This window comes from Desmodus rotundus, chromosome 5 (genome assembly GCF_022682495.2).
Source record: "Desmodus rotundus isolate HL8 chromosome 5, HLdesRot8A.1, whole genome shotgun sequence".
In the NCBI taxonomy this organism is placed as follows: Eukaryota; Metazoa; Chordata; class Mammalia; order Chiroptera; family Phyllostomidae; genus Desmodus; species Desmodus rotundus.
Window position 1 is genome coordinate 77,681,213 of NC_071391.1, and position 20,799 is coordinate 77,702,011.

Here is a 20,799-nt window from a genome sequence, read left to right on the forward strand (position 1 = left end):
AACTTTGTGCCATATCAGCTCTTCCGTAAAGGCTAATTCTGTGATAGAAATACTGTCTTCTCTATGTCTGCATATGACCTTACAATAAACTCCTATTTATTTAAGGTAACATGAGGATGTCTCAGCTCCTTGAAACCTAAAAAACAAAAGAAAACAAAACAAAAACCTAACTAAAACATATGTTGTCACAGAGAAAGGCATTCATTGTTTTCTTCAAATAAAGAATGGGTACTAAGTGAGGAAGACAGCAGGATGGTGAGCATAGCCATTATATCAGTCAGGGTCCCAGCAGGAAACAGCTGGCACACTTAAACTGGAGAATTTGTGTAGAGTTTAATAAAAGGGTTACTTGCAAAGGTTTAAGCAGGCATCAAGGAAATCACATGTAATAATGATTCCACTCATCCCCGAGGGCCTGAAACAGTGAGGAAATGGAGAGGCAACTTGAACCTGGAAACAAAGAAAATTATGTGGAGAGTCACATGGGAGCCACCGTGGCCTTTCATAATGGAAGGAGGAACCAACAAGCCCACTCCTAAAGAGTGGGAACCAGGGAAATAAATACCCTGACCTCTCACTCTCCTTCCCTCCAACTTCCGTGACTCTTCCTGTTAGCCAAATTCAACTTGAAGTCAGAGGAACAGGGAGCCTATTGCTGTGGGTCAGCATTCTGGGGCAAAGACAGGGTATAGAGTGGATATGGAAGGGAAAATTGAAAGAAATCTACACAGTGTAGTAAAGACAAAATGTTGTAGGAATTAGATTTAAGAAAAAGAAGAGAAATTGTAGCAATATGGAGTAGGCAGTTACACAAATCTGTCACGTTAGTGAATAGATGCCCACAAAATCCCTTTGCAACATCTCCCTTTCACTCTGCTCTCCCTTCAACCCCACTCTCCCTTTCACCTGAGACCAACTTCTATGAGCTCAACCTCTATGAGCTCAAAGAATATTCCCTAGCTCAGGCCCTTTTATAAGATTTAATCTAATTATTTTGTTCTTCCAACTTTCCACTGCTAAAAATCTTGTTACTAATACATAAAGAATTAACACCAGTTCTCAAACTCTTTCAAAAACTTGAAGAGGAGAAAACACTCCCAAACTCATTTTATGAGGCCAGCATTACCTTGATGCCAAAGCCAGATAAAGACACTACAGGAAAAGTACAGGCCAGTATCTCTGATGAATACGGATGCAAAAATTTTCCACAAATATGAGCAAACTAAATTCAACAGCACATCAAAGGATCACACACCATGATCAACCAAGATTTATCCATGGGAGGCAAGGATAATTTAACATACTGGTGAGAAGGTGGTGGCAGGGTAAGTGGAAGCTGAACCCACCTGCTTGTGTACCGGACAGGGACACCTAGCCGATCTTCCGAGGAACAGCATGAACAACCAACAGAATTCCAGCTGATACGGTATTTGGAAGCCAAAGGTTGCAGAGGTTGTTTAAAAATGGACAGCAAGGAGATTTTGTAGGCCGAAGGGAGGGTCCCCTGGCCCCGTGCCAGAGACCACAGCTGCCGCAGTAGCTTTGGAGGAGAGCCGGGTCGGCAACTGTGACTTGGCAGCTCCCTCGCATCCCAGAGCTGCGAGTTCACAGACCCATGCCTGGAGAAACCTGGACACTTAAAGTTGCTGGGGAGATAAAGATGCGGTAAGAGACACACAGCTGGCGGCATAACCCGGCTAGGACTGTGGTCACCAGCTGGGAAAATACCAGAGAAATTGAGGAACCAGTTGACACCTGGAGATGGGAGAAGAGATGGGCTGCAACTGGCTATGACCCAGATAGTCACAGGACTGGTCAGAGAGTTGGTCTGTGTGGAAAGCCAGGTGCCTGTTAGGAACAGTCAGCCTCAAATAAGGGGAATTCACTCTAAAAAGGTTCTCAGCCACCGTGCAAGGACCTCTCACATGAAGCGGCTGGGCCAGCAAAGAGAGACAAGGAGGGAGCGATTTGCTCCCATGCAGAGCACCTCTCGGATTGATCCAAGGAGGGCAGCAGGGGCTCAGAGAGGTAGCAGCACCCAGAGAGACTTAATAGGGGAACTAAACTGCCCTGAAGCGACTTTGCACAGGCAGGCCCATTTGCACAGGCAGGCCCAGGACAACAAAGAGGGAGAAAGAGGGGTATGATTTGCTTCCACTCATTGCACCTCATGGACTAATCAAAGGGTTGCACAAGGAGGTGAATTAGAGGTGCCAGCCTGGCGCATACACGCAGTGGATAGTGTAGGCTGCACAACTCTCTGAGGGCCTGAGCCTGAAACTGGGCACCCGTGAGTGTTGTAGCCCAGCCCGAGCCCCCATTCTCACAGAACCACAGGAAAGGGAAAAAAACAGAGCCCAGACCCCCTCTGCCTCCAGGAAGACCAGCATAACACGCTTCCCAGGTTTAAAGTCATCAGGAGGCTCCCCCTCCCCATTGCAAGACAATATGACCTAGAGCTGTGAGAAGGCCTAAGACAGACCCAGAAAGACCTCAGAATGCTAATACCAACAGCTGAAGCAAATTTCACTTTGCCTCAGAATTTGCATTTTATTTTATTTTTTATTTATTCTTATTTTCTATTTTATTTTTTTATTTTTCTTCTTTCTGTTTAGTTTGTTTTTGTTTTGTTTGGTTTCATTGATTGGTTTTCTTTATCGTCCCTTTCATATTGCATTTTAATTTCTCTTCTTTCACTTCACTCATATTCCAATAACACACTACTCTTGGTCTTTTACTTTTAGTCTTTTTATTCAGATTATATATTTCTTATCATATTATTGTTATTCCAAATCTCACACAGCACCCTTCCCTGGTCTTAATGCATTTCGCCATCTTCTTGAGGTTTATCACTGTTGTGGTTAACTTTATTCTCTCACCCACTACGCCAAGTTTCTATCCCTTAGTCTATCAATATCTAACCTCACAAGATCACTCTGCTCTCTAAAGTCAGCTCACATTCTTTTTCCCTTCTAATAAGAGTCTTATCTCTTTTTCACATTTTATAAAAAGTGGCTAGTTGGGTGATATATCATGGTTATTGTTCTACTTCTCCAAAAGATTTCCTATCTATTCTCCACTTGTTAGTACTTTAAATCCCATAGAATATTCTCCCACTGACTTAGTCCATTTCACCTTCACCCTGCCCCTGACCACATACAAAACAATGTGGGAGTTGTGAATACCAGTAAACCCGCTGGAGGAGAGAACCCACCAACAAAGGAACCACAGACAGGTAAAGCCCAAGTATAGCAAGAGAGGTCCACACATACAGAAGAAAGGGCAACCCTAGAACATCCATACAAGGAGATCAAAGAGACCACACCACTGAGTCTCACAGAACTCCTACCACAGAAGTTTACCCTATGAAGACAGCTGGCAAAGCAGAGCATTGGGAATTGCAAAAACAAATTTAAAAAATCACCTAAAATGGGGAGACAAAAAAGAAGCTGCACTCAAAAGGAATGGAAGATTCCCCAGTAAAAGAACTAAATGAAATGGAGGCAAACCAATTATCAGACATAGAATTCAAAAGAATGGTGATAAGGATGCTCAAGGAACTCACAGACAACCACAAGGAACTGAGCGGGAACTACAACATTATGAAAAAGGAAATAGAAACTATAAAAAAGAACCAGAAAGAAATGAAGAATACAATTTCTGGAAAAATATGTTAGAAGGAATTATAAGCATGCTGGGTGAAGCAGAGGACTGAATTAGTGAGCTAGAAGACAAGGTAGAAAGAAATACCCAGGTAGAGCAGCTGCATGAAAAAAAACTCAAAAAATATGAAGATAGTTAAGGGAACTGCAAAACACATGATACACAACAACATTCACATTATAGGGATTCCAGAAGGAGAAGAAAAGGAACAAGGGATAGACACTGTTTGAAAAAATAATGACAGAAAACTTACCAAACCTGGAGAGTGGAAAAGTCATGCAAGTTCAGGAAGCACAGAAGGTCCCATCAAGATGAACTCAAAGAGGCCAACTCCAAGACACATCAAAATTAAAATGCCAAGTGTTAAAGACAAAGAGAGAATCTTAAAAGCAGCAAGGGAGAAACAGGAAGTAATATACAAGGGAGCCCCAATAAGGCTAGCAGCTGATTTCTGAACAGAAACACTATAAGCCAGAAGTGAATGGCAAGAAATATTCCAAGTAATGAAAAGCAAAGGCTTGCAACCAAGACTACTGTACCCAGCAAGGCTCTCAATTAAAATGGAAGGCGAAATAAGGAGTTTCCCAGACAAAAGAAGCCTAAAAGTATATGCCTCCACCAAACCAGCATTGCAAGATGTGCTAAGGGGACTGCTTTAAGAAGAGGAAGAAAAAGAGTGAGAGAGAGAGGGAGGAACCCAGGTACAAAAGAGGAAAAATGACTAAGTACCTGTCAATAATAACCTTAAATGTGAATGGAATAAATGCCCCAATCAAAAGACAAAAGGTAGCTGAGTAGATAAGAAAACATGACCCACACATATGCTGTCTACAAGAGACACACTTCAGAAAAGAGACCTACACAGACTGAAAGCAAAGGGGTGGGGAAAAAATAGAGAGGAAAGAAAAAGCTGATGTAGCAATATTCATATCAGACAAAATAGACTCAAAACAAAGGCCATAGAAAGAGACACAGAAGTACACTTCATAATACTAAAGGGAAGAATTTATCAAGAAAATAAATGTTAAAACATATATACAGCCAAAATAGGAGCACCCAAATAAATAAGGAAAATCTTGGAGGATTTCAAGAAAAATATAGACAGGAACACAATTATACTATAGGATTTTAACACCACACTGTCAACAATGCATAGATCTTCCAAACAATATATCAACCAGAATATTGTGGCATTTGCCCTAAATCAAATTGATGTAACTGATATATATATAGAACCTTTCATCCCAAAGAAGCAAAATGTATATTCTTTTCAAATGCACATGGAACATTTTCAAAATTGACCACATGATAGGACACAAAACAGGCCTCAACAAATTCAAGAAAATTGAAATCATAGAAAGCATCTTCTCAGACCACAAGGGCCTGAAACTAGAAACCAACCTCAAGGAAAAAACTCAAAACACCCAAATTTGTGGAGACTGAATAGTATGCTATTAAACAATTAGTGGGTTAATAATGAGATCAAGGAACAAATCAAAAAGTTTCTGGAAATAAATGAAAATAAACACACAACAGTCCACAACAATGGGACACAACAAAGGTAGTCCTGAGAGGGAAACTCATAGCGATACAGGCCTACCTCAAAAAGATTTTTTTAAAAATTCAAATAAATAACCTAACCTTACATCTACAAGAACCAGAGGAACAACAAGAAACAAAGCCCAGAGTGAATAGAAGGAAGGAAATAACCAAAATCAGAGCAGAATTAAATGACATAGAGACTAAAAGAACAATTCAAAAGATCAATAAATCCAGGAGCTGGTTCTTTGAAAAGATAAACAAAATTGACAATTATTTAAGCAGGCTCATCAAGAAAAAAAGAGAAAGGACCAAAATAAATAAAATCAGAAATGAAAGAAACAACTGATACCACAGAAATACAAAGGATTGTAAGAAATTACTACAAACAACTATATGCCAAGAAATTTGAAAACCTGGATGAAATGGACAAATTTCTAGAAAAATATAATGTCCTAAAACTGAATGAAGAAGAAGCAGAAAGTCTGAGCAAACCAATAACAGCTGGTGAAATTGAAGCAATAATCAGAAAATTCCTGGCACGCAAAAGCCCTGGACCAGATGGTTTCACAGGAGAATTTTACAATACAATTAATGAATATCTAACCCCTAATCTTCTCAGACTATTCCAAAAAATCCAAGAAAAGGAAAGACTCCCAAACTCTTTGTATGAATTCAGCCTCATCCTAATCCTAAAACCAGATAAAGACACAACAAAAAAAAGAAAACTCTAGGGCAATATCGCTGATGAACATAGATAATAAAATCTAAGATACCACTTCACACTGATCAGAATGGCCAACATAAACAAATCCACAAACAAATGTTGGAGAGGATGTGGAGAAAAGGGAACCCTCGTGCACTGTTGGTGGGAATGCAGACTGGTGCAGCCACTGTGGAAAACAATATGGACATTCCTCAAAAAACTAAAAATGGAACTGCCCTTTGACCCAGCAACTCCACTGCTGGGATTATACCCTAAGAACCCTGAAACACCAATTCAAAAGAACCTATGCACCCCAATGTTCATAGCAGCACAATGTACAATAGCAAGTGCTGGATCCAAGAATGAGAGAAGGGTGGGGACAAAAAATTAATAAAACTCCAGAAATTTTCCAAATTTGCTAAAAACTATAAGCCCTTGGATCCAAGGTCAACCAAAGAACTTAAAGTGAATAAACCGGGAAATACACACATACACTCCAAAGCAAATCATAGTAAAATAACTAAAATCAGTGAAAAAGAAACATTCTAAAAGCAAAAGCAGAGAAATAAAAACACATTATACACAAATGAATAAATAAAAGAATTATGTTTACATCTCATCTGAAATGGCATATCGGAAGACAATGGTCTATATGCTCTTGAAATTCTATATTCAGCTAAAATATCTTCCAAAAAGAAAAATGGATTGACTTCCTGAATGATAGATTGAAAACATTGATGAACTAGTTCTCCCATGAAAGCAATAAAAGTAATGGCAGAAAAACTTAACATTTCAGAACTCTAAAAATTCATCAGTGTCATAGATAAACTGGAAAAAAAAAAGTCTATCCAAAAGAAACTACTGAACCTTGATAAAATAGTAGAGTATGTGATATTTTAATCTGGGGCTATTTTCATGCTCCATCCCTGCTCCCCTACCTCCCAGAGCCTTGCAGCCAATGGAGAGACTACTAAAAGCCCTATTCTCAGAAAACAGTCAATATTTTCTACAAACTTGCAGCTCCCTGGAAAATCTCTACCCCCAGGATGTGTGATTATTTAACTTAATTAAGAGCTCACCTCAGGCAAAAACAAACAAACAAACAAAATAAATCCCCAGGCTCCAAGCCTACTAGAAACAATAGCAAAATGTTCACAACACTAAGGTGGTGATTTCAGGTGCGGCAAACCACGGTCTAAATGTGAATTTTAAAGAAAATCTTTGAAAAATAAATAGCTATAGGAAATTTTGAAATTCTATGACATTTCTTGAGTATCTTAAAGGTTGTGTATATGTACAAGGCCATATGCATGGCCTGGGGGGGAAAAAGAAGAAAAGAAAAGAAAGGAAGGAAAGAAAGAAAGAAAGTTCCCAGTCATCTTCAGGCCCTGCAAAAGTAGGAAACTAAATCTAAGGCTATTTTGTACACTTCAGAAAGTTTGAGGGTGTGCCCCGCACATAAGTACCCTTTATAAGGGGTGGAAGAGAGACAAATAAGGCATTTGAGGTCCTCTTCTGACTGATAATTGGCTTATCATTAAATTACACTGTACCAAGGATGACTCTAGATAGCTATGTTTAAAATTTAAAAATTGTAACTTAAAAATTTTAATCTTTAGCAAGGAATTCATTAGCTGTACACTAGAGACTATGGAATCTACAGTATTAGTCCAGGAAAGCTGCTAAACAAATAAGCAGCAACAAGGGAAACAACAAAAGCCCAGAAATAACAAGCAACTCAAGAAGAATAGAGGTGTCTGATACCAGTATTTTTATAATTATGATTTAAAATGTCTAATTTTCAACAAAAAGTTTGAGACATGAAATGAAATTAGAATGTTTACTATATTCCTGGTGGGGGAAACAAAGCAAACAGAAAATGTTCTTAAGGGGGTCCAGATTTTGGAATTAGTTGACATATACTTTTTGTCCCCTTTTTATTAAATTGATTGTGGTGACACTGGTTAACAAAATTGTACAGGTTTCAGGTGTATACTTCTACAACATATCACCTGTGCCCTGGATTGTGCGTTCACCACTCCAAGTCAGGTCTCTGTCCATCAGCATTCACTCCCCCATCTCCTCTTCCACATCCACAATTCCCCCAACCCTGGCAATCTCCACACTGTTGTTTATGTCCCTGAGTTTTTTCCCTTTTTTTTTCTTTTTAACTCAATCTCTCCACTGCCACACCAAGCCCTCCCCCACTCCAAAAGCTGTCAACTTGCTCTCTAGGAGTCTGTCTCTATTTATTTTGTTACTTTATTTTGTTCATTAGATTCCACATATGAGTGAAATCATGTGGTACTTGTCTTTCTCTGACTGGCAACATACACTTGAAATCAGGCATATCAAATATGATCAAAGAACTCAAAAAAAAAACCATACCTACACAATTAAAAGAGAATTCTGGTCAAGATGGAGATGAAGGTAAACTCAGCTTGCCTCCTAGTACAGCCACAGCAAAAATTACAACTAGACTACAAAAAAAAATATCACCAATAATTGTCAGAAAACCAAGTTGTGTGGAAGCCCAACAACCAAGAAATTACAGAAGCCACACTCATCCAGACGAGTAGGAGGGGCAGAGATGTGGAGAGGCTCGAAGTGGTGTGGAGACACGGAATGGGTAGTCCCACACCCATGTGTGGTAGATAAAAATCAGAAGGGATACTTCGGGAGCGACAGATCCCAGCCCCACACCAGATCGTCCAGCCCAGAGTTCTAGCACCAGAAAGATAAGTACCCATAACTTCTGGCTGTAAAAATAAGTGGGGATTGGGGAGGTGAAAGAGACTGGGGTTCTCAGGAATCTCCACTTAAAGGGCCATAGTGGACTTATGACTTATGCAGACTAACTCCCTCTGGGCTTCAGCACCAGAGTAATAACTGGAAGGGCACCAGTGACAAATGGAGAGAAATTGTAGCGACTGGCATCAGGGCAAGTTCCAGGAGACAGCTTCCTCCCAGAAAAAACTCCAAAGGCCAGGCAGAAGCATTTGTGCCTCTCTGAGCCCTTCCCTATACAGACACACAAAGTAGCAACACGGGTTCACCCCACACAATTTACCAGTACACTTTTCTACAATAGGCCACACAACTAAGACAAGGAGTCAAAGCAGCTCTACCTAATACACAGAAAAATACACAAGGAGGCTGCCAGACGAGGAGGCAAAAAATATGGCCCAAATGATAGAATAGAACAAAACTCCAGAAAAAGAACTAAACAAACTAGAGATAAGCAATCTACCAGATGCAGAGTTCAAAACACTGGTTATCAGAATGCTTAAAGTACTCGTTGGGTACTTCAACAGCATAAAAAAGACCCAGGAAGAAATGAAGTTTACACTTAGTGAAATAAAGAAAAATTTGTAGGGAATCAACAGTGGAGAGGATGAAGCTGAGATTCAAATCAATGATTTGGAACATAAGGAAGAAAATAACATTCAATAAGAACAGCAAAAAGAAAAAGAAAAAACAAGGACAGGCTAAGGAGCATCTGGGACATCTTCAAACGTACCAACATCCAAATCATAGGGATGCCAGAAGGAGAAGAGAAAGAGCAAGAAATTGCAAACTTATTTGAAAAAATAATGAAAGAAAATTTACCTAATTTGGTGAAAGAAATAGACATACAAGTCCAGGAAGCACGGAGTCCCAAACAAGATGGAGCCAAAGAAGACCACACCAAGACACATCATAACTAACATGCCAAATGTTAAAGATAAAGAGAGAATCTTAAAAGCAGCAAGAGAAAAGCATGGAGTTTTCTATAAAGGAGTTCCCATAAGTCTGCCAGCTGATTTCTCAAAAGAAACTTTGCAGGCTAGAAGGGACTGGTAAAAAGTATTCAAATTGATGAAAGGCAAGGACCTACAACCTACATTACTCTGTCCAGCAAAGCTATCATTTAGAATGGGAGGACAGATAAAGTGCTTCCCAGACAAGGTAAAGCTAGAGGAATTTATCATCATCAAGCCATTATTATATGAAATGTTACAGGGATTTATTTTTTAAAAAGAATGAGATCAAAACTATGAACATTAAAATGGCAATAAATTCACAACTATCAAAAACTGAATCTAAAAAACAAACTAAGCAAAGCAACAGAACAGAATCATAGATAAAGAGATCATTGGGAGGGTTATCAGTTGGGAGGGGGAAGGAGGGGAATGGGGAAAAGGTGCAGGGGTTAAGAAGTACAAATTGGTAGGTACAAAATAGACAGGGGGATGTTAAGAACAGCATAGGAAATGGAGTAGCCTAAAAACTTATATGACCTGTAGATATGAACTAAGAGGGGGATTGCTGGAGGGAATGGGAATTACCAGGGAGAGAAGGCTAAGGGGGAAAATTGGGACAGTTGTAATAGCATAATCAATAAAATATATTTTAAAAATAAAACAAGATAGAATTATATAATGAGGGCATATATGCCTGCTACCCAGTTTTAAAATGTACCATTTTTCAGTATTTGCCTCATCTTTTTAATAAAAAGAGAATAAAATGTTTTTAAAAATGTAAAAAAGTACAAGAATAATTTTTGTCAAATAGAAAAAAAATTATGTGCAGAAGAGATAGAATAAATAATAAGAAAATTAAAAAAGAGATAGGTCAATCTATCTTATAAAAGCAGAAATTCTGGAGTTGAAACTGCAGTAACTGAAATGAAAAAGTCACTACAGGGTATAAACAACTGACCTAAGCTGGTTAAAAAAATAATACTCTGCCAATCTGAAGATAGGTCAATAGAGATTATTAAGTCTAAAGAACAGAAAAACAAAATAATGAAGAAAAATGAACAGTGCCTCCGAGATGTATAAAACATAAGAGCAATAAAGAGAAAATGAGAGAGAATTCACGCATTACCAATATCGGGAATGAGAGAGGTAACATCACCATAGATCTTCCATCTATACCAAGAATAATAAAATGTGATATGATGAATTCCCTGAAATATACAAACTACCAAAGCTCACTAAGAAGAAATAGATAAAGGTTTTGTTTATGGATTATCTGTGATGAGCATGTGTTAATAAAGCTGGGCGATGAGTGCTTGAGGGTTCATTATGCTATTCCCTCTACTTTTATGTATGTTTTAAAATATCATTAATTATATTTTTAAATAAATAGATACAGTACATAGCAAAATGAATATTTATCAAACATTTAGCTCACTTCGACTGATTACATTCTATACAGTCTCTAACCTTCTACCAGAAAATTGTATGGCCTTAGGCAAGCTATTTAACTTCTTTAAATTTGAGCTTCTCCTTTTGCCAAATAAAGGAATTGGCCTAAATCATAAGATTCCTTCTAGCTTCTAAGTTCCATGATTTTGGGCTAGTAAATTCTAAGACTTCTATAAATTTTCCTTCACAGAACTCACTAGGTTACAGTGTGACTAAATTTCTGAGTATGGACGTAGTTTCGTGGGTAGTGATAAGAATCCATGAATTATTAATGGCTTCTTTACTTCTTGACAATATATAAACCCTTACAGGAGAAACTCCGCTCTTCTTGACAACACAGTAAAGAATTACAGATCAGCAAGTCTGTTAGAATGGAAGCAAAGTTTATTAGTGATACGTTCTCATGAAAGAGAATGTGGTATAATAGAATTAGTACTAATTCTGCATTGAATACTGTATTCTTCCTTTTGTGATTCAAAAGGATTCAGTGTCCTTAAGGATTATTGAATTACCCAAAGTCATAATTACACAGGAGATGCCCTTTTTCTAATTCCACTTTCTCTGGGGCCAACTGCCAATGAAACATATTTTAAATACCTGGCCCTTTCCCATCTACCAAAGTTGATTGATTCAAGAATAGACCCCTGATACATACCAGTCAACCCGTCCTGAACATCTGAAAAAATAAAACAGGGCAGAAAAAAAAGTTTCATTGCTCTAAGTAACTGTGACGGTTCTGCTCTTGGTTAGAAAAAAAAAATTATAATCTCTTGCTGCTGAGTCCTGGATCAATCAATACTGTCATGAGAAAAACCCACACCAGTAACTTCAACAGAGAGAATTCCATATGCACAATTATTAAGCAGGCAGTGAAGAACTGGGAAGGTAAAAAGAGAACACAAAGACATCATGGAAGCAACAAATTTAGGAATTAGCTCCTATAAGACTGGGGAGATAAAAAGTAGAGTCTGGAATTGTTAGAATTTAGTAAACAATTCTGTCTTTCCGACTTTCCCGAGATGGCAGAGGAAGGTAGGAGACTGCCTAAGCAACGCTGGCACTAGAAGTCAGATGGAGATAAGCAGAATCCAATTTGGAAATGTCTAACTCTTAGACTAGAGGCAGAGAGAAGCCGATGATATTTTGGGAGTCAGGAATTTAGGGAGATGGCAAAAGTGATGTAACTTGAAAAACAAATTCCAAATTTAAAAATGTGATTTCTGAAGTAGCCTCTTTTGATAAATGAAAACTCTGTAAGAAATGCCAGAACTTGTATCTAGATCAAAGGCTGATATTAACTAAGTAGCTGAGAGAGTTGTATTTCCTGAGGGCTGTGAAGTTCCCAAAACCCTCCCTGGAGTTTAATCCAAGGTTAAACACAATAGAAACAGCAGTGCCTGCTCCCCAACCCCACCCCCAGTTTGGAAAACAGTTTCTTGAGAGTCTCTTTGAGCTGAAATGTCAAGAAGCCACAAAATAAAATGGAAGCCTTCCTGAGAATTTAGTACAGAAGAGTAGAAGACTTCAGCCTCAGACAGATCCCAACTCAATCACTAGTAACTCATTGAGATACCCTGGGAAAATTTCTGTACCCTTCTGGGCTTCAGTTTCATTGCCTGCAAAAGAGGGATTACAATAACCATCTCACAGGTTGTTGTGGTGATTCAGTATATTTAGCAGAGTATCTGGCTTTCTCTCATGTTGGACCCAAGTACTCAGACCGAGGAAGCACTGCGTGGATAATCCCATGGTCCGATAACTTGCCACAGCTGCCTGGGGCAGCCCACCTGAGGCAGCCTGGCTGCTTCCCTGTGTGTTCAGTCATTCAACAAGCATTTACCAAGTCAGCCTACAATAGTCTTGACCAGCACAGTGAACACAGGTCATAGTCTTGACGGTAAAAAAGTAACTGCAGCAGAGGAGACCACGAGCAAGTAGCAGCAAGTCTTTGAAGCTTTATGAAGACAAGACTGACAGCTGTCATAAAGGAGAGGGGAGGGGAGACTGGAGGAAAGAATGTGAAGGGATTAGTGAAAGAACATATATGTGTAACCCATAGACACAGACAGCAGTGTGGTGAAGGCCAGGGGGAAGGTGGCTGTGGGTTGGGTAGAGACAGGCAAAGTGGTAGAGGGGGGAACATCTGTAATAATGTCAACAATAAAAAAAAAGATTTCATTAGGGCAGGAAAGCCAAAGCTGTCACCTCTCATCATATGGAAAAGAGGTTATCTCTATGTTAAATGCAGTATGGTATATAAAGTGCCCAATACATAGCAAATAACCAATAAATATTTCACCCCTAGAGATGTGTCTTAAATTCTCATGAACCTATGACATTTTTCCCATATCTTTTGTAAACACAAGCTCTGCTTGATGATATCACTCTTTCTATTTCATGTGAAATAAGCCCTCTCTGACAAATGTTTCATGTTATCCAGAGCTGCCTTTGTGCACGGACGGGCATATCTCAGATCTCCTTTTCTGGGGGCAGGGGTGTCCCTAAATGCTTATCTGATGAAAAGACCAAGAGGTGACTACACAACTATGTGTAAGAACTGTTGACTTCTGGCTTCCGTGAGAAGACAGCATTTGACTTCTTTCCAAAACAACCCAGTCTGGGGAGAGCATCAAAGGTTAGTGGGTCACTTTCTTGTGCTTAAAGTATTTCTGGCAACCTTGCTGGGAAAAAGAAGACATTTCTCCTCTGAAACTCAAAGTAGTCTGGAACGGAAGCTTTCGGATATTGTTTGCGTCGTGTCTATAAGCTGTCTCCAACCTGAGCTTACAGAAGGAAAGTATGAAATGCGTAGTTTTTAATAATCATTTTTAGCTTTTATGTCCTGATGAAAGATCAGCTTTGCTCTCTCTAAAATTCCTTCCTTATTGAACGGAATACATTCATTTCTTCCTGTAAATGGCATTGTACTATCTCATGATGTTTTAATGTTGTTCTGCCTTCAGCAGTTTTATGCATGAATGCAGTTAATTTAACGTCAGCTGATTCACAGCATTTTTATATGCAATAGCTCCTTTAAAATGTACTCAGACCTGGCTGGTGTGGCTCAGTGGGTTGGGGGTCATCCTGCAAACCAAAAGGTTGCCAGTCGGGGCACATGCCTGGGTGTCAGGCCAGGTACCCAGTTGGGGGCATGCCCGAGACAGCCAATCAATGTTTCTCCTGCACATCAGTGTTTCTCCCCCTCTCCCTCTCCTTCCTATTCTCCTTCTTTAAAAATAAATAAAATGTATTCAGACTATACTTTTGGCTGGCACCACCAAATTCCAGTAATTCATCAAAATGACCAACACAATGGGAAAGAGGAGAGGCACCCGCTATATGTTCTCTAGGCCTTTTAGAAAACATGGAGTTGCTTCTTTGGCCACTTACGTGCCAATCTACAAGAAAGGTGATACTGCAGACAGCAAGGGAATGGACACTGTTCAAAAAGGAATGCCCCACAATTGTTACCAGGGCAAAAAGGGAGGAGTCTACAGTGCCACCCAGCATGCAGTGGGCACTCTTGTGAACAAACAAGTTAAGGGCAAGATTCTTGCCGAGAGAATTAATGTATGTATTGAGCATATTAAGCCTTATAGACGTTGTTTACAGAAGTTCTTTACAGAAATCCCAAGCCTCCTCACTTTTGCTTTCATACATTTTCCTCACATGTATCTTTTAAAGAAAAATTGTTTAAAGAAAGAAAAATCTCTATTTTTCTCCATGTAGTTAACATTTCTGTTGTTTTCCCTTTTGTGTGTCGATCCAGGTTTCCCTCTGATATAATTTACCTCTGCTTGAAGGACTTCTCTTAGCATTTCTTGCACTGCAGGTCTCTGTGTGAAGAATTATTGCAAATTGTGCATGTATGAAAAAATGTATTTTTTATAAGTCTTTAAGAAGGTATTTAATTCTGTCAGTTTCAAAAACTCACTAGCAGAATAAAGAGTTTAAAAAAGGTAGACAAAAAGGAAGCCCCTGGAGGTTTTCACCAGGGTAAAGTGGGATTATCTTTGTAGCTCTCACAACCTTCCTTGCAGAAGAATGCAATTTGAGTTTCACTGGCAATTCCAAGTGCTTTTAGAGTGCTGTCTTTTTTTAAAGGAATCTGTTGTCATCTTACAAACTCAACACAAGTTCATTTTTCTTTTTACTTGTGCTTGATGAATTATGTCTAGTTTATTATACTCATAATTTCCAAATAGTGGTTGGCAGGCTGGCCCTTAAAGAGATATCTTCATTTGGAAATACTATTAATCTCTTTACAATTTTATCCAAATTAACTGCGTGATATACTAAAGGTTTGAAATTGCAATGATCACATGAACAAAAGTGGTGAATCGTAACAGTCACTTCCTTGAAAGCCATGTGAAGAAATGCCTTTCGATCCAGCAAAAATTTCAATCACAGGTAGGCATCTGTCCTAGACAATCTCTCACATGTGTACACAAGAAGAACTCTGTTAACATATCTGGCCCATCTTGCTTTACTCTGAGATCCAGCAAGGGAAGCCTATGAATAGTCAAAATTGGTATCTCAATACTCTTCTTTTTTGAAAAATACTTTTGATGGATATATAACTCTGGGCTGACAATTTTTTTTAGTGTCTCTACTGATTTCTGGAGTTTTCTCTCTGTGCAGCTTTCTCCTCTCCATTCTTTTGTCCTGCAAACTCCAGTTGCCTTAGCATATCCAAATTTCCAGGTCTGTCTCCTAGAGGAAGCTGCACCTCCCTGGGCCTCCCTTATTGGCCTTTTCCAGGCAAAAAGCTGGGACAATCGTACAGCTCACCTAGTTTCTTTCCCATGTCTAATGATCAACATCCTTAATTTCCTAATTCCCAATGTCTTGAGAGACTTTGATTCATAGATCTTGTCTGTGTTTTTAGAGGTTTCAGGTAGAAAGATAAATTTTTTCCCAGTTACTCTTTCTTGGCCAAATAAGAAGCCTTGTCAGAGTAGGATTTTGGGGGCTTTTTTAAAATACTAACCCAAAGACATGCTTATTGATTTTAAAGAGAGGGAAAGGGAAGAAGAGAAACATTGATGTGAGAAAAAAACATCCATCAATTGGTAGCTTCTCTCACATGCCCCAACCAGGGACTGAACCCACAACCTATGTATGTGCCCTGACTGGGAATCAAACCCACAACTTCTCAATTTATGGGACAACACTCCAATCAACTGAGCCACACCAGCCAGGGCCTTCTCAGAGAAGGTTTATGTTAATTATTTCTCAATTTGGTATACTTAGATCATGTGTAATTAAATTTAAACTTATATCTATGCCTTCTATGGGTTAAGGTGGTTGGATGATTTTTGTAGGAATGACTTATTTCTATGCCCATCAGATTCATTACCAGATGAATAAAAATAAATCTACACTTCAGCTTTCAAGGATGGTATACAGAGCCTTTTTCCCTTCATTTCCTAGTTTACTTGTCAAAAATGGAGCAGTTCTTTGATAATCCCATTAAGTGAGATGTGGCTTTAGGTTGCTGTGTTAGGAAAATCATTTTACTTAAGTTTGCAGCTGTTGTTTTTTAATATTTTATTATTGTTCTATTACAGTTGTCCCAGTTTCCCCCCATTGTTCTCTATTGCCGGTCCCCATCTCCCTCAGTCAGTCTCACCCTGTTGTCCACATCCATGGGTCATTCATACATGTTCCTTGACTAGTCCCATCCCCTTCTTTCCACCCTTATCCCCCTCTCCCCTCCCCTCTGGTCGCTGTCAGTCTGTTTCTTGTTTCTATGCCTCTAGTTCTATTTTGCTCTTTTTCTGTTGTTGTTCTTCATTAGGTTCCTCTTATAGGTGAGATCATACAGAATTTGTGCTTTGCCACCTGACCTATTTCACTTAGTATGATGTTCTCCAGTTCTACCCATGATGTCATGAAAGTTCCTTCCTTCCTTCTTTCTGCTCAGTAGAATTCCGCTGTGTAAATGTACCGCAGTTTTCTGACCCACTTATTCACCAGTGGGCACTTAGGCTGTTTGGCTATTATAAATACTGCTGCTATGCAGCTGGTTTTATAAGTTTCTGGGCCATACTATAACATAACCATCTTTAGGTATATAGAGTATAACTCCTTTTACAATCTATTATTTTGTTTTGACTTCTTCTCTGCCTTAAACATTAACATGTATCAATTTTATACTGCAAGCATATGTTATGCTTATTTAAAAAGAAAAAATGATTTTACTGGAGAGGAAACCATTTTTTGTTTGACAATGACATGAAAACCTCTAAGAGTCCATGCCATGTTTTTCAAATTTTTATTAGATGAGCCTGAGATCAGACACTTTCAGATAATCTCTTGGTGTCCTCATTATTATTTTTTGACCAAAAAAAAGTTATCATACTTTATTTTCTGTTATCCAAGCTCTTAAACCCTCCCATTCTATACTGGCAATGGGGCTTCATTCACTATGTAAATATGGAATATTCTTTACACTTGTAGTATTTAAATTATTGCCATTTAAGAGACAGATTGATCTTTGTGAATTGCTTATATAATATAATCCATATAGTAACAACAAAAGGTATATGCAGTAGGTACAACAATAGCATATAAATTATGTAAAAATAGGTTGGCCATTTTAAACTTCACCGCAATTATTGAATACTAAGGAAGACTGATGAAAGCAGTTCTGCATCATTCACAGTCCTTAAGAACAAGTGATTTTACCTGCTACAGGCTTTAAACTCACTAGGTGAGCTTTGCACTAGGTGCTCTTTTTCAAAAGCAAAAAGATAATATTCTTTTCAAATGATATGGCAATCTGATAACTGTAAGTGGAAAAAAACATTTTCTGTAAGGTTGAAATTTATTTGAGTGTAAAATAGCAAACAAAAATGTTTTGCAAAGAAGTTTTATTTAACTAAATATGTTAGAATTTGGTTTAAGATGTTTGCTTAGCCCCACCCCACATTCTCCACATGAGGCCTGCCCCATAAACTGACCGACCTTACATCTGCCGACTTCCATGAAATGTTAAGGTGCCTTTTTAATATCTACAAATAGAGGAAGACATCTTTCAAAGATACCTTTGAGAGAGTTCAAGAAAATGCTTCTCCTCCCTACCAGACACAGCATAGCACTTCTGATAATTCATGAAAATTCTGCCACTCTAGGCAGTAAGCAGCCCAGTCTTTTTCTGGGTAGGGTGAACACTGAAGCAAGATCAGCAAATTGAACTCAGCACTGTGACATGTGCCACACAAGACTGACAACTTTGAGAGCCTCTGACTCAGTGTCTTGACAGCTGGAAAATTAACAGACCCTAGTTATAGTAGGAATCTTCCAAATCTCTATTACTTGATGACTTTTTTAAAACAGTATCAATAAAAGGTTTGTAAATAAGCACAGATTTTTTCCCCCATTGGCCTCATTCAAAGTCTGAAACTGCTTTGGTGTGAGTGAAAAGGACTGAAAAGTTTTAAATATTCGCAAGCAAAAGGCACAATGTTCCAGAGCCTGGGGACATAATAGAGAAAAACTGAACTATATTATTTTGAATAATTCAAGAAATTATCTGAGGAATGCATATAGCATATACAAGACTTAAAGAACAGCAACATAGAATATGATTGGAACTGCTGGGCTGAGACAGGAGGAAAGCACTGGTTAACCAATTTAGTCTGGCTGCAGCCTTTTGCACTGGAAAGTGCCCTGGATTTAGGTCAGATCTGAGTCCTAGCTCAGCTCTACAATTATCATCTACATGACCCGAGGCAAGTGGCTATATTCTCTGATTCAGTTCTAAAAAAAATAATGGTATCCTCCTAGGACAGTTATTGGAGGTGATATTTTTTGAAAAATAAAATAAAAGCACCTTTGGCTAAGAAGACAGATTTAAGTCTTGGCTCTGAAGTGTCTGAATTAATGTCTTTGAATATGTCCTTTAACATCTCTGAACTTCAGATTCTTCACACCGTGTATAAAAAATTGCTGGTGCTCAGAGAGGCTCCTGGAGGGCAAAGGAGCACCAGATCCACACCCAGGGGTCCTGACCGGAAGAACCAGAGCCAGAAATGATGTAGGCTAAATGGACAGTGGGCACTGGTGTATATGTGCTGGGAGAAAAGTTCCTAAAAACTGTTAAGTCAACTGCAACTTGGTGGATTTACATATACTGGGAATCTGCAGTCCTTTTTTACCTCAGCTGGCTTAGAAACAAAGTGTTGGATAAATCCGCTCGATAAGGCAGAGTGGGTGACCTTTGCCGGGCACAAATGGGATCCATGTTGAGAAAGTCCCTTCCAGGTGGATTAAAACAGAGGTCCCCGCAGAGTTCTTTATAGAAAAGTTCTTTCCCCATCTCCGCCCTCTTATCTCTCCTCAGCCAGACACTGACGCAAGCATGAAGAAAGATGGTTTTAACATCTTAAAGTTAACCAAGGTGCAATAACAAAGGTTTTGCTTAGTTGTGCTTTTTGCCCTTTTACACTGTCCTTTCTAAAACCAAAACTAGTAAGTATTACTACCCCAGCCTTTTTTCCCCTTTCCATTTGCATGAAATACCTGTCTCATTCCTTAACTTTTAGTCAGTTCATATGCCTTTCATTCTGAGGTGGGTCTCTGGGAGACAGCATGTTTATGGGTCTCATTCTCTTATCCAGTCACCTAACTGATGTCTTTTCATGGGAGCATTTAAGCCATTTATATTTAAAGTGATTATTGATAGTTATGTATGTATTGCCATTTTATTCTTTTACCTATTTTCCTTATAACCATTATTTTGGACTCTATATCTAATAGATTATTTCCTTTCATTTCATTTAACTCTTTAACTCTTTTCCTGAAAATTTCTCCTATTCTTTCCTTTGGGGCATGGTTCTTTGTCTCCCCATTCTGGCTATCTGTTTGCATTTGTTTCTATGTATTAGATAGGTCTTCTGTGACTCTGTCTTCATGGTGTGGCCTTATGGAGTGGGCATTCTGTGGGGTCCTGTGGTGCAATCTCCTTGAGCAAACGAGAGAGAGAGAGAGAACTCATGGACACGGACAACACTGTGGTGATCACTGGGGAGGGAGATGTGTGGAGGAGGGTATGCAGGGAGACAAAAAAATATTAAGTACTGTTGTTTTGTAAACAAAATTTTGCTTAAAAAAACCAAAGTATTAAAGAAAAAAAGCAAATTATTCAATTGAGTAGGAAAAAATAGGTCAAGTAAAAAGGACAAAATGAAGTGGAATAACTTCAAATATATCAGTAATGATAATAATTATAAATGAACTAAATCTCTAGGTATAAACTAATATTATTAGACTAAACATATTTTTAAAGATTACCAAATTTTAAAGTCAAATATTCAAATTGGTCATGTCTGAGTTTGCTTTGGACAAAGAGAAGAAATACAGAATCTGAAGTTCTAGAAAGGTATAATAAAGTCAGATCTTACAAATTATTGAATCCATTTCTCTCTTATGAGAAACTAAATTTTGTGCTAGAAAGCCCATTTGAAACAACTGTCACAGTTTCAATGTTTTATTCTATGCAGAGTGGCTTCTGTGAAACTCAAAATAGCTCCAAGCTGGCCAGCTTGAAATAAACATGTTAATATGGAGGAAAAAAACAAATTAAAAAAGAAAGGAATGAGAAGCAAAAGAAAGAAACAAAAAAAATCAATAACAAGAACCTAGCCCATCTCTGATAAAACTGAAATAGCCACAACTTCAAGTCACAATGTATAT

General features: G+C 38.5%; 1 pseudogene; it reads right to left on the bottom strand.

Annotated features, from left to right (window-relative positions):
* Positions 1-15,088: 15,088 nt before the first annotated feature.
* LOC112314276 (UPF0538 protein C2orf76 homolog pseudogene) lies at positions 15,089-15,489 on the bottom strand (annotated as a pseudogene).
* Positions 15,490-20,799: the final 5,310 nt, after the last annotated feature.